The following is a 15,326-nucleotide window of genomic DNA, read 5'->3' on the forward strand; positions in this document are numbered from 1 at the left end:
TCTCGTCACTTTCACAATGGAGGGCATCATTGCCTGTGGACATCAGAGGCCATCAAAGGGACATGGTGGGAGGTAGAAAGGGAACAGTTAAGTGAGAACCGTGTAGCCAGGAATCTACTTCCAAGAAGAGAACCCAAAAAGCCCTAAGCTGGCTATAAAGCATGAACCCAAATTTCTTGGGAGAAAAAGAACTTTCACTCAGTCAAGGATGCCTGTGTCTACTTCAGTCTTCTAGATGGAGTATTGGCCTTTGGCAAGTGGTAAAAATGGCCCCTGTCCCAGAATCCTTCCCTCCCTTCTACCACCTTCTGCTTTTAAAATACCCCATACAATCCAATAAAATAAATAAGAATGAAAGAAGTCTGAATTTAATATTCCAGGGGTATAACTCAAGTACAGCCAGTTGGATGGCTTCCCTGTTAATGAGAAGAATAACAGTTTTTCTCCTTGTTTTCTTTGTAGAACATAAAGTTAATACTGTTTAGGAACACCACATGGGTGTGTGGTAAGAATACAGCACAGAGAATCACAGCCTGGCTTGCCATGGGCTCACAGCCTCTACCCCCAAAGGCTCCAGATCCTATCTTTCCAGCCTGACTGCATTAGAACTACTTTCAAACCTTGTGAGAATTCAGATTCCTAGGCTATTCCCCTACCCTCTGAACCTCAGCTTCTGAATATAGAGCCCCAAGATCTGGACCTCTCTGGAGCATCCACCTAGCTGCTGTTCATATTCCTGCATCTCAGAAGCCAGAGTTCAGGGAGCTTCTTCAAGTTCCAGGTTAAGGTCAAGCCTTCATGGAATTCAGGCTTGGGTTGGTGTTTAACTACAGAGCATTGTCCTAGCAAGAAAATAAAAATGTAGCTAAGGCTCAGAGCCAGTTCAGCTAGCATCCTAGTGGTGGGTGGTGGTAGAATCCCATCATTCAGAGCAAGTAGAAATGGCATACCCATTGTGGTGGAGGCTCTAAGGACCAGCTAAGAACCATGGTACCATCTTTGATTGGTGGATTAGAGAAGCTTTTGTTCAGAGGAGCTTTCCATCTAGAGCCCGGAGACATGTCCACAGAAAAACAAAGGACGAGGCTTAGATTATATCCTCTTTGCCTTCAGGAGATCCTGCCTAGGATGCCTCAAAACAGAGGGAGTGGGTTGGGAAGGACAGAATGGCAGGGATAACACAGATTCCTGAAGTTCCATAAAGGTACTTGCCTTCACCTCTGCTCCTTGCAAGGTCTCCAGCGGTTTTAGATGTTCTGAAGCTGCCCTGCCCTCTGCTGCTCACCCTACCCTACTGTCCACTCATGTGTCTATGTGTCCTTCAAAAGTGCCATCTCCCCCCACTCCTCCCACTGTCCAGCAAGGTTTCCATTGACAGGCTGAAGCCCAAGGGTATGGCCCATCCCTTTGGGGATAGGTGACCACTTTTGACTCTAGTCCTCAGCCCTCTAACATATATGGTTCTGTGCCTAGTGGGGACACCTAATGTCTGAATTGGTGCAGTCTCTTTGCCCTCAGTCTTCAGCTGACAGAGGTATGAACAAAAGAAACAGGGGCCTCATTCTGCCTATGGACAAGACCTGGCCTTTCTAACCAACAGACACAGCTCATGCCAGGCAGCCCCTTCCCAGTGCTTTGTCCACAGTGATTCCTAGGTACCATGATTGCTTCTGCTTCGTCCTTTAACCCAAGTGACAGTGACTCTCGGGGCTGCTAGTCTCAGGATACTATGAGACCCCATTTCCCAGTGGGTTTCACATACCTTAATATATAGCTTTGGGGAAGGAGGCAATATTTCTTTGTGTGCATGTACACAGGTGTGTTCATGCCACGGCACATGTATAGAGCCCTCTACCCTATCTTGAGACACAGGGTCTCTCTTGCTGCTTCTGCTTCATTGATGTATGCCAGGCTACCTGGCACTGGTAGCTTCCAGGGAACCCCATGCCTTTTCCTCTTATCTCTCTATCACTGGGATTGCAAGTGAGCCTCCAAGCCCAGCTTTCCATGTAGAGGCTGGGGACCTAAACTCAGGTCTCATGCTTGTAAGACAAGAACTCTACCAATTAAGCCATCTCCCCAATCCCTCATCCACCATTTAAAAAAAAAAAAAAAAAAAAAAAAAAAGTTATACCAGCCATTGGACTTAGGTCCCACGCCACTCCATGATGGGTTCATATTAGTTAATTATGTCTGCCATAAACCTATTTCATAATAAGGTTATGCTTGGAGACAGCAAGTTTGGCATTCCAATGTAAAGAATTCCAACCAATTAAGGAAGAAGAACTGATTTGAATTCAGGAAGCTGAGTTCTCAGCCTAGGGCTATCTCTGGCTGGGGAGTTTGCTCACAGGCATCTGAGCTCACACCTCATTTGCTGGTGGAATAAAGCCTACTTATATTGCTTCCTGTAAAAGGAGGGGCACAGGCAGGGCTTCGAAGCTTCACCTGTGCTGTGAGGCCTGGCTTTGTGTGATATCCACCTTCTCTGATCACAGGTCAGCTGCTGGAGAAAGATTGAGGAGGCATGGCCCTACTCCCCTCCTGGACGCTCTTTTTTGAATTAAACCGGGTGCAAGATTCTCCACACCACTAAAGTCAGAGGGGGCCCCTCAGAGAGAAACTCCACCACAGGCAAAATACCTTCGGTTCCCTTCAAGAGGAAAAACCCTTTTGGTCCACAGATGGGTAATTGTATACACTGTTTCCAAATGTCAGATGCCAGCCTGGGCCTGCTTTGCCCAAGATCAAACAGGTTGCCTAGGCCCCCTTTCCACTGATGTGGATGAGCGTTTAGCCACGGTAGAGAAGAGCAGTTCTGAGCGGAGTGGCCAATAGTCTGCACCACATAGAAACTAAGTCAGACAGCGAAGAGTCACGCCCAAGCAGGGAAAGCCCTCTGAGCCGCCAGCAACACACAGCCCTGACATCCAACGCAAACAAACAAAAATTGGAACATCTCAATTTTGTGATAAAAAGCCAGACTTATTCTGCCCATGAGCTGATACTTGGTGGTCTGGGAAATGAGCGGCCAAGCACATAATGAGACTGTGGGATCTTTATGTACAGTTCTGGGAAGAGAGGGAGCTCACAGGAACTTCCCAGAGAGCATCCTGGGAATGTGCAATCAAGGCCTAAATGGTGTCTTTACCCTGAGGAAATAATCAGATAAGTGTGTCAATGAAAGCCAAAGATGATCTTTTGTGGAAATGTGTTTAACAGCAAAGAATGCAGACAACCTAACTAGCCTACCCGCCCCTTCCAGGTGCCCGGCGGTGGAGGATCCAGACAGCCCGCTGCCCTCTTCCCACGCTGACTTCCACTGTAGTACCCACTCGCCTTGTGGTCCCTCCTCTAGTGCTGATTCTCTTTTAATAACTCTAGAGGTGGACGGGGCACAGAGGCGCCACCCACTGCCCGTGTTCTAGTTTGCTTTCGACCGCTGTGATAAACGCCATGACCAAAAGCAACTTGGAGATAAGGTCTTTCATCTTACAACTCCCAAGTCACAATCTAGCACCGGGGCAAGTCAGGAAAGGAACTGAAGCCATGCTTGGCCTGCTTTGTTATGTACTCCAGGAACACTGGCTGGGGGATGGGGAGGGTGGGACAACCCATAGTGGATTACTCCCTCCCACACCGAGCCTTCATTAAGAAAGCGCCCCATAGACTTGTCTACAGGCTAATCTATGGAGGCATTTTTTTTTTCAGTTGAGGTCCCCTCTTTTCAGATGACCTGAGTTTGTGTCAAGTTGACAGAAAACTAACCAGCATAAGCCGATGGCACAGAAATGTTCTACACCATTACAAAAAGTTACCAAATTCAATTCAACGCAGAGCTTGCCTCACAGCTTGCCTCAAATTAAGGAAACTACCAAGTAGAAACAAAAATCAGGGATTGCGAACCTTAGGCATGACCCTGTGGCCACCCTGCATGGGAAGATGGAGAACGAGGTCTGGTAACTTGGAGGCTGTGGTGTTTGGAGATTAGGCCTGGGCATGATGGGGAAATGCAGGGAGCTTCTGGACTCCAACCTAGAGAGTAGACAGAAAAGCCTTTCTGTCAGCCTTAGGAGCTGACCTGAGAGCTAGCTTCAGTGGAATGTCCTCTGCCGTTCACACCACACTCACCCGTATTCATGTTTTCCTGGGGCGTAACTCTCCATGTGATTGGAGAATCCTGAGGCCAAGATATATTAGGGCCAGACTGTTATCACAACTAAAGATATCCTTGCTGTGTTGGAAATTAAGTCAGTAGCCTGAGGTGTTAGATTTGTGTTATTACTACAAACTACTCAAGGCCAATAGCTTTATAAAGAAGGTTTATCTAGCTCACAGTTTATAGGTTCAAAATCCAAGATTGCATAGGTTTCACTGGCTTGGCTAACTTGTGTTGGAATGAGAACGGCCACCTCTCCAGCTGTTACATAGAGAAGACGAACAGGACCCTGAAATCCTCTCTGAAAGTGTGTTTTCCATGACCTAAGGACCATCCCCAGTACTCACTCTTAAAGGTCCTAGCACCTCCCCATTCCATTAGCCAGAGGACTGAGCCTTTAACATGTTGGTGCCATCTTTTGTACCATAGCTACTCCAGCTGGCTGGTCCTCATGGCTATGCTCTCATGATCCACCTATCCCATGGTGTCTTTCTCTCTCTTCCCTCTCTTTCCTCTCTCTTCATGGTCTCTGACTCAGACCCCAAGCCCTGGGAGCCTAAACCTCACCACCTCTCTTCTACCTAACTACAGGCTGTTGGCATCTTTATTGACCAAACAGGGATAACCTGGGGTTCAGGGTTACACAGCATCACTTGATGTACATGAGGTTCTCCTCATTCAGGGCAATCAGATCTTGGGTCCCGGTATTTAGCATTACAATAAATAGCAACGGACCAAACCTTAACAGGATGGGATGGCTGAAAATGGATGAGAGTGGATAGATGGATGGGTAGGCGGGTGGATCAACAGAATGGATGGAAATGGATGGGTGGGTGGATAGATGAGTGTATGGAATAGATGGATAGATGGGTAGGTGTGTGCCTCAAATGGATGCATGGATGGGTGTGGGGTGATGAATGGGACTGACAGAAATGGATGGGTGGGTGGGTGGGTAGGTAGGTGGATGAGTATGGATAGATAGATGAAAATGGGTAGATGAGCATTTTAGAATTATAAGGAGACAGTCAGATTAATGTACTCCTGTCTCATGTGACCAGAGGCCTGAAGTGAAGTAGTTTGAACTTAAGAAGATTTTCTCAAGACCTCTCACTGGATGGCTATGACATGTACCCCACAAAGGCTATGATATGTACCCCACAAAGGCTATGACATGTACCCCACAAGGGCTCATATATTGAAGGTTTATCCCTTCTCTGGCAGTGCTATTTTGGGGAGATTCTCGAAACTTTAGGAGGCAGGTCCTAATTGGAAGAAGTAAATCATTAGAGAAATGTTCTTAGACTTATATTGTCTTCTTTGGCTTCCTGTATGCTATGAGGGGAATGGTCTCTCTACATGCTTCTGCTACCAGGATGTTGAGTCTTACGTGTTTCCAGAATCAATAGAACCAAAGTTTCAAGTCTCTGAAACCTTGAAGATAAATAAGTCCTTTCCCCCTTGAGTTGTTACCCTCTGGCATTTGGTCACCGCCACACACAAGATCACACTACTCACGATCCCTTTGCCATTCCGGAGGGTCCCTTGTGTCTGTCCCAAGCTGCCCATGACACTTCCTTGTTTCATCTCACAAATCTTAAATGAGGCAGGAGGGTGTGTTCAAGGTCCTGCCCTTGTCTGGAATCTGCAGTTCTTCCTGGTAATCTAGACACTGGGAGAGGTGTAGCCCTAGGCAAGGGGACTTCAAGGGCAAGGTTTAGATTCTTACTAATTGGCCATGCAACTTTAAGAATGTAATTTGTCCACTCAAACATTAGAGGATGTCATTCCACAAGGCTTTCTCATTAAAACAAGACAAGAAATCACCTCAATATAGGCCCAGCCTTGTGAAGCCTTAGCAATCATTCCATGAGCTGAGGAAAGAAAACCAACACACCTCTCAGTGGCAGAGAGTTCTGCAAGGCAAGGCACTTCAGCAACATTGAGGTGTCCCTTCTTGCAGCCACGGTGGCTTCTACAGATTAAGCAGAATGGCTTGTCACCCTAGAAGAACTACTTTGGCCAGGTTAGAGCTGCAAGTGGTAGGCACACTGAGGGAAGACCCCAGGCTAAGGTCAGAGCTTCTGGGGGGTGGGATTCTGACTCAACTGAGTCTGTAGTCTTCGCTGCTTATTACTAGAGAGAGAGGCAGTTGGGAGAGACTCAGAGAGTATGGCAAATGTTTAGTCACACTCTGACTAGGGCCAGAGTTCCAGTTAAGAGCTGGCTGCTCAAATCCAATGAGTCCTCCCCTGCCACAGAAGACAAGATGTCTACATGCCATTGAAAGACATAACAGAGAGAGTCACATACTGTCTTCCCATCATACAGGTCCATCCATTGGTGAGACAAGAAGAAGGCACCCAGCCTGGAGGATGCCCAAGGCATCTTGGAGGGATTCTATACCACCCATGCTGCACAGTCCAGAGGCCATAGCAGACTATTCTCACACAAGTTGTGGACCTTCCTCTTCAGCTATACAGGCTATTCTGGCTCTACACAAAGAACAAAGTTTTAAGTGTCCATGAACAGGCGCTCTAGAAGTGACCTTCAACTGGTGAGGAACTTGAGGGGACTTGGAGGGCAAACTCAGCGTACTCCTGACTCCACGAGAAAACTCCAATGTGTCTCACCTGCTCTAGATGCTTCTGGAGGACAATGCCCACTACTCAGGAGCCAAGGGCTGCTTGTCTCCCTCTCTCTCCCCTCTCCTTCCCCCATTTCACTTCCCCTCTCTTCGCAGTGCTTCCTAGGGGCCGTGGCTTCAATCTCATCTTTGTCTCCAGATCTTCTTGGAGCTCTCTGTATACTGAAAGTGGCAGGTGTTAGCCTAGGGGAGCCCAGTACTCTTCTACTCATGGACAGCTTAGATTCCGACTATTCTCCTTGCTGCTTCCTGCCATGGATTTAACCAGTTTACAGACTGATGATAATCCTGTCCTCGGACAGAATAGCAGAGAGAATCTGGGTTCCCTATGATCCAGTCAAGCTGACAAAGAGGACTAACAGACAAGCTGAGGATAGAAGTGGAGACACACCCCTAGGCAAATACACAGATGGTCAAGCTGTGATGGGGCCCACCTTAGTTATCACATTGACACACCGTGGGTTCTCCAGGTTCTCAGGCCTTTGTGTTTGGGCATCACCACATTCTGCTTCTCCGACTAACAGGAGGCATTCTGTGGGCTAGCTCAGCCTCTGAATTGTGAAGCTCAGTCTGTTACAGTAAATTCATGTGTTTTGTGTGTATGTGTATATGTAGGTATGTGTGTATGCTTGCATGTGCGGGGTGTGTGGTGTTTGTATGTGTATATGTATATGGCCGTTATACGTTCCTATGTGTGTGCATTATGTGATATATATATGTGTGTGTGTGTGTGTGTGTGTTTGTGTGCTTATATATGTGTGTGTACAGGATGTGGTTATGTGTACTGGTACGTGTATGTATGCTTATGTGTGTGATACTGTAGTCTTCATATGTGTCTATGTACATGTGTAAGTAGTGCGTGTGAAACGTGTATTTGTGTATAGATGTGTGTACCTTCGTGAGTATGTGTGCTATGTGTTATATGTATATGTATAATATATATGTATAAACATGCGTGTGGCTGTGAGTAGGTGTGTGTGTATGTGTGTAAGATGTGGTAGATAGACCAACATTCTACTAGGTCTGTTTCCCTGAAGAAACCTGACTGATATACTTTCCCTAGAAATTAGACTTTGGGGCTGATTCCATGTCCCCTCCATGTCTTTTGCCTAGAGTTACTCAGATGGATTCTATTCCCTGGACTTGACCTCAGGCTCCTGCTTCCTTGGGGGATAGCTTCTCTGGGTCAGAGACACGGGTACTGTTCTATCTCTCATGAGTTCTTTGCAGAGTATCAGCCCAATAAACATGAACCAATAAGGACAGTGATGCCACTTCATCAGCAAGGATGCCGGGTGCGGGGGCGGGGCGGGGGCGGTTTTGGACAGGGATGCATCTGAGGGACAGGGAGCTCCATCGAGGCTGACCCTTTAGCCACAGTGTGATGGCTAAAGCACCACCCAGCAGGTGGCTCTTCCTAGACTGTATGACCTCTCCCCAAAACCACAACAGGTCCAAATGTGAGAGTCATGGCATAGTTTCATGGATGTGAACCAAGAATTCTTAACTTCATGGCTTCTGAGCAGGTACCATCAAGATTTTGGTTCAGGAGCTATGGTCTGACCTCAAGGGCCCTGGGTGAAGGAATCCACTCCTTCTCCAGTTGTTGGTAGGACATGGCTCTCTGTGCCTGTTGGCTGATGGCCTTGGACACCCCCCAGTGCTAGTTGGTTAGAGGCCACTTTCTGTTTCTTGTGGCAGAAACTTCCCACACACCATGGGGTCCCTACACCTTCTAAGGAGGCATGTGGAGAACTCAGTGATGAGTGTCAGCTCCAGGTGGAGAGAGAGAGAGAGAGAGAGAGAGAGAGAGAGAGAGAGAGAGAGAGAGAGAGAGAGAGAGAGAGAAATTGGCCAGGACATAAGGGATGAGTGGGTCATGGTTTCAATAAGGTGAGAACGAAGAATAGGAATAGTTAGAGTTTGTCTTGGGACCTCCAGCACCTGCTAACATTGTAAAGGACATTGACCACTTCCCAGATTTGCCCAGGTGAACTCTTGTCACTAAACGTGCAGTCAACTTCCAAGTTTTGCCCAGGTAGACTTTGGTCATCTAAATGCACAGCCTAGCTGGACACTGCGCATTTCCTTCTTAGAAGGCACTAGCATAAAACACCAGGCACCCACACAAGCTGAGTATCCATAAAGCGAGGAAAGGGCACAAAGATAAATTCTCTTTTTCTTAAGTGTGTGGTTAGAAGTACTTTTGGAAAAAGAAACAGACTTTCTTTATGAAATAGTTTTAGGAAAATTTGCTCCTCACAACACCCTGTAACACTGTTTTGTGCAATGGGGTACCAATGCGCCCTCTTGTGTAGAACCTCAAAACTGCAGGATCATCATCACTGGCCAAATTCACCCCTGGCATCTTTTATAAAGGAATCCATACTTGGAAAGCACCCTTCTTAAAAGCTATTTTGCTATCAGCTACAAGCATACACCCTCAGTGTTGAAATGGCTGAAAATTGGCTTTAGCCACTGGATCTTCCGTGGTCCAAGAAAAGTAGAAAGATTGTTGCCAAATGGCATGCAGTCAATAATGGCACATTGATACAAATTCACATACAACCATAGGAAGGGTTAACTGAGGCCCTTTCTGGAAAGCTCTGGAAATGCCCTGTTTAAGCAATGTCTCCTCTATGGGGTCAAGGTAAGAAGGAGATTAAGGTCCAAATTCTGCACCATTGGTGGCACTGATGTGGCCATAAATTCCACAATCACACCCCCTGTTTGGTTATAAATGGAGGGGGGGGCGGGAATGGGGAGGAACAGAGGAGATTTAGGGGGAAGAAAATGGTGGAAGAGAAAGAATGGGGAATTTGAAAATCCAGGATGGAGAAGGAATGGGGAGGAAGGAAAATGGGGAGGGTGAAGAATGGGGAGGAAATAGAGTGGAAAGATTCTCTTAGATTTGGGATTTTATTTTTGTGATGCTGAGAATAAAGACCAGGCTTCCTAGATAAGCCCTGTGCTCCAACCTCCTTAGAGGCTTGGACAGTGAGAGGAGTGTTAACATGTAATAGACACTTTGCGCAAGAATCTAAATTCAGAAGAGATGCTTTTTTGGAGATAAGTAAAGGCATTTTGAAACACATCCCCATTTTAGCTCTGGAGTCTAATTTGGGGTCACACTCAGGTGGGTATATGAACAGACTGGAATAGCCCTCCCTGCCTTACACTGTCTCTGCAGACTCTAGGATCTGCGGCTCAGCAGGACTGATCTCTACACAAGAGTACTTTACTGCAGATACCATGGTGCTGTCACTGCCTCAGGCTTGAGGTAGACATGAGTCCTAAGCCCTGGAGGAGGCACCCATCCCCCAATACCTGTTTGTACCCCAAACTCTCACCTACCTACAGAGTCTGCAGAATAAGGATTCCTAGAGAGATGTGACAAAGGTAATTGTTCTTATACAAGTCAGTTTCACTGAGTGTGAGGAAGGCAAGATTCTTAGGAAAAAACAAAAACAAACAAACAAAAAAAAACATACATAGTCTGGCCACACACACACACACACACACACACACACAGAGCTATAGTTTCCAACCCTACCCCCCATAACAAGAAGGAACAGCTAAATAGTTCTCTGTAGGGTTGGCTAAGGACCTCTCTAAAAAGTTCTAGACATGTTCCCCTGAAGTAGACTTGCACCTGTAAGGGCAGGACAAGGCTTGGCCTTTCAAGGACAACACATGTCTGGATGCCCTCTTCACTCTAAGTGTCATTACAGAGGGAAGGAGTCCTTTGGAGTTTATTTTGAATTTTGGTCAGAAATCCTGAAGAATTGGAGCAACTCATGGACCCCCACCCCAAGAGAACCTCGGGAAAGCTAGTACCAGGGGCTCACTGAAAATCCTCGTCCTGTATCTATTTTGAGATATTTCTAGGGAGTTGATAAAGATATAAAATTTCAGCTGTTTTTTGTTTTTCTTTTCTTCCACAGGTGTTGTCCCATCAAATATACATATCACTGACACATTCTGAAACCCATACAAACCCCAAATCTTCCCAGGGCTGTTGGGAACTGTTTTTTGGTTTTTTGTTTGTTTGTTTGTTTGTTTTGTTTTGTTTTTCGAGACAGGGTTTCTCTGTGTAGCCCTCCCGCCCCCATCAATCACTAACTAGGAAAATGTTTTACAGACTTGCCTACAGACTGATCTTATATGAAAGCATTTTTTTTTTTAATTGAGGTTTTTTTTTCCTCTCAGATGACTTCAGCCTGTGTCAACTTGACACCAAACTACCCAGCACAAGCAGTAAGTACAGTAAACTTGGCCCTCCTATATCCTCTACCAGGAGGGATAGTTACGGGAAGGAAATTCTGGTACATGCTATATGGTCCAGACAAGCCTTGAGAACAGCCTGCTGAGCAAAAGAAAAATAAAGTTACAGAAAGAAAGGAGTACCAGGACCTGGGTCAGGGATAGAAGTTAGTGTTTCCTAGGGATACATTTTCAGTTGGCAAGATGTGGGGGTGGGTGGCCGTACAGCAATGCTTCGTCCATGGATCGGTGTACTGAGGATGCCGAAGCCCTGAAGAGCAAGCAAGTAAGCAGCATTCTTCCATGGCTTCTGTTTCATTTCCTGCCTCCAGGTTTCTGCTTGAGTTCCTGCCCTGACTTCCCACACTGATGGATGGTGGCTTGGAAGTGCTAAGATGAACTAAACATTTCACTTCCCCCAGGTTGTTCTTGGTCATGGTGTCTATCACAGCAGCAGGAAAACTAACAAGAGCAAACCTAAACATCCGGTCTGGAACTGGTAAGGGAAGATGCTTCCTTTATACAAAGACTGCTCTGTTTTAGTTTTTGTTTTGTTTTGCTTTGTTTGTAGCCATTAGAAAGGAAATTCATAGGGCTGCGGTGTGGCTCTGGGGTACAGTGCTTGTGGAATTCAATCCCCAAGCGCTACAGAAGCAGAAAGGAGGGAGATGGGGAGAAGAGGGAGAAGGGGGGGAAGAGAGGGGTGGGGAAGCAAGGGAGAGAGAGAGAGGAAAGGAGGAGGGAGAGGAGGAGGGAAAGAGGAAAAAGATGGAGAAGAAGGAGGAGTGGGAGGGAGAGAGATGGGGAGACAATGAGACAGAGAGAGAGAGAGAGAGAATTTTTAAAAAAGAACTGAGTAGAATGGAGAGATGGCCCAGTGGTTAAGAGCACTGGCTTCTTCCAGACCTAAATTTGGTTCCCAGCTCCCATGTAGTAGTTCACCATCCAGTGTACACAGATTATATATGCAAATTATTAATAAACTCATAAGAAGAGAATAGGCTACTGGGAAGAGATCTAACTATAACTGCAAGTGTTCGAATAGTGGAGAATAAACAGTAGCTTTTCAAACGTTCCTGAAATTCTCTATCCTATGAGTGTGCTCCTATGACTGTGGGCAGTTATGCAAGCATTTGGAAGGAAGAAGAGTGGGGGGTCCACTGCCTCTTTGCACAAAGTAATTTTGAAATCAAATTGGTGCCAAGGGGGTAAAGTCTGCATGGGCACTGGCTGCAACCAGAAGGCTTCCTGAAATACGGGCCTGGGAATCATGAGAGGACCATAAAGTGGGAAGGACATGGGTGTGGTCAGGAAGAGGTGGACAGGTCATGAGGAGTGGATATGGTCTACCTAGGACTAACAATACTTGCTGTTTTAAAAATAATTCATTTAACTTGGGCATTGGTGACACATGCCTTTGATCCCAGCACTCTGGAGGCAGAGGCAGGCAGATTTCTGTGAGTCTGAGGCCAGCCTGGTCTACAGCAAGAGTTCCAAGATAGTCAAAAGAAAACAATACTTTATTTATTCCTTCAACATATATATGTATATATATATAATTTTATTATTATATAATAAATGTGTAATATTGATCTTATTTACCCCAGGCCTCCAACTTTGAATGTTATAAGTCTCTGAATCAACTACTACCCACTACAAAATGAAGCTTCTCTGGCCCAAGGTTAGGAACAGTGCAAATCGACAGATAAAAAATATGAATACTTATAAAGCTATTAGACAATATGAGCAAAAACATCAACAGTAGTTCTCTGCCTGCTGATGGTCTCTCCAGCTAGGGGTTTTTATCCAGCTTTATTGTATCAGGCACGAATTCCCTCCTGTGAAGCAGGCTTCAAATTCAGCTCAAAAAGTGGTTGGCTACCTCCACTACAGTTATGTACCAGTGGGCACATCTCACCTGGCAGGTCAGTATTATGGCATACAGGGGCCAGTTATGAGGGAGATCACTGATAGCTTCTCTCCCTCAGCAGCCTGCATAGCGCCTCCCAGTACCATGAAAGCTAGTCAGTGAAGGCTGGGGGTGGGTGAGACTGATTTCTTTGTGTCCTGCAATCATCTTATGTGGTGTCTTCAGCAATCAGATCTTACCATCTGGTTCTGGTGGACATCCATGAGTAATAGCAATAGCCTGTGTGGGGAACGGGGGAACACCCTCAAACAAACTCAATAAGAAGGGACCTCTCAGGCTTAATCAAGTCAGATGAGGACGGTCTCAGGCACCCGGGCCTCCTTAATCAGTAACTCACAAAGATGTAACCAGTGCCTGACACTGAGATTTTCATTTGATATTCTACATCTTGTTTCGCCCATGCCAGGATAACTCTATTACACCTCCTTCTTTTAAAGCCACATTTAAGATTAGATTATAAAGCAGTGGGTTTCCATAAGGCTTCTTCATAAGCCTTGGTTTTGGTTAAGCTATTCCCTCCCTTCCTTCTCCCATACATTTTCTAAGACTAAGTGTCCATAAGACCTAGCAACCCCAACTCCTGGACATGAACCCTGCAGGAGTGATATGATGTTATGTCTCCCAAAGGAATATCTCTGAGGAGGATCACGGCAGCCTTAGACTCTCAGGCAACCCTCAGACCAGAGTTTATTTGTACAGATTCCTTCTTCCTGTGAAAGAAAAGGACTCACTTAAGTGCAAGACAACTAAGAGTTTTTCAGAGCTGAGTATTTCTGAAGTAATTCACCAGGCTTTCTGGGCTGTGGAGACAGAGAGGGTCAAGAGTAGCTATAGGGAGAGCCAGGCAAGGGTTCTCTCCTAAAGGTGTCTGTGCTACCAAATATCTGGATAGATCTGCATGGAGAGTCTGTGTGAGCTCTGACCCAGATTCTACTCTGGAAAGATCAGTGAATGAAGCAGACAGCATCCTGGGTGAGGCTCACATGCTAGTAAGAAACAGGCCAATATTGTAATAAACATGTCCAAGGAGAGCACATGTTTGTTTCATGCCTAGTGTGGTTCCATTGTGGGTTACTGTTCCATCCACATATCAGTTAACAGTGTTCTCCATAGAGTCAAAGAACAACATTCTAATAACAGAGAAAGGGCCAGATGCTTAGAACTCTGCCCTAACCTAGTGCTCCATGCAACTTGGTGATGAGGTTTAGACCCCACCCAGGAGCAGTTGATAAGAAAAGCTTCTAGTGCCCTGGAGGGGGTGGGTAGCTGGAGTCCATCAGCCTGGCCGCCTGGCCACCAGCCACCACTTACCCTCTGACAGCAGGTATTTATGCCTGGAGACCTGGAGGCGCTATTCTACTTAGAGTGACCTCAAGGGCTGGCAGGCCAAGATGGTGTTTGGAGGAGGCTGTAAATTAAGCCTGGAATTCTAGGGATAAACATCTTCAGGATTTATTCCTGCAGAAGATCCCAGGAGGGCTGGCTTCAGAGTAATCACAAGGCCCAGACAAGGGTCTGTACTCTGTTCCTGAAGCCAGGGTGCTGGGAAGCCCCTCCCTAACATACATACCAAGGGAGCTGTGTCTGAAGGAGGTGCTTTCAATGCTTTCGCTCTGGGAGGGAGACACTGACCGGTGGGACTCTTGAGGCCTCTGAGCTCCCAGTGTCTCAGAAATGTCTACATTCTTCTGCATGCTCCTGCATCAGCACCTCCAGCCAGTGATGTTCTGCATAATGCCAAGAGCCTGGGTTCCAGAAGCTAATGGTGGGGGTGGGGAGTTTCTCAGAACCAACTGTAGATCATGGACCATACTTCCCCTGTCTCTACAGCTCAGGGTCTTCATTTATAAAACCAGCTAAGCAGAAAATCCTCACAATCATATTTAGTATCTGTATGAGTTTGCTAGGCTCTCATAGTCAGGTACCATATATGGGGCTTGAACAGTAGGTTCACTTCCCCCTCAGCTCCAGAGGCCCCCAAGTCTGTGATCCCTGGGGTCAGCAGGTTTAATCTGGTAGCCTCTGTCCTTATCTTCTTATGTCCTTTGTCTCCCAGGGTCCTTACCTGGTCTCCCTGCCTCTTCCTATGAGGACATTAGGCTTTTCCAACTTGAACTGTTCTAAAGACCTTATCCAATCCATGACCTCTGTGAGGGCCCTGCCTCCAAACTGTCACCTTTTTATTCCTTTTTACTCTTAGGTCTAGGGGACACCCAACTCAGCACCTGACCCACTGAGACTATATAAAGTAAGTTTCTGGGAGGGAAAGGCTCACCCAGATACTACGATTTGACATAGGCACATACCTAGGTTTAGAGGATGTCAGAGTC

Source organism: Arvicanthis niloticus, chromosome 7 (assembly GCF_011762505.2).
Source record: "Arvicanthis niloticus isolate mArvNil1 chromosome 7, mArvNil1.pat.X, whole genome shotgun sequence".
Classification (NCBI taxonomy): Eukaryota; Metazoa; Chordata; class Mammalia; order Rodentia; family Muridae; genus Arvicanthis; species Arvicanthis niloticus.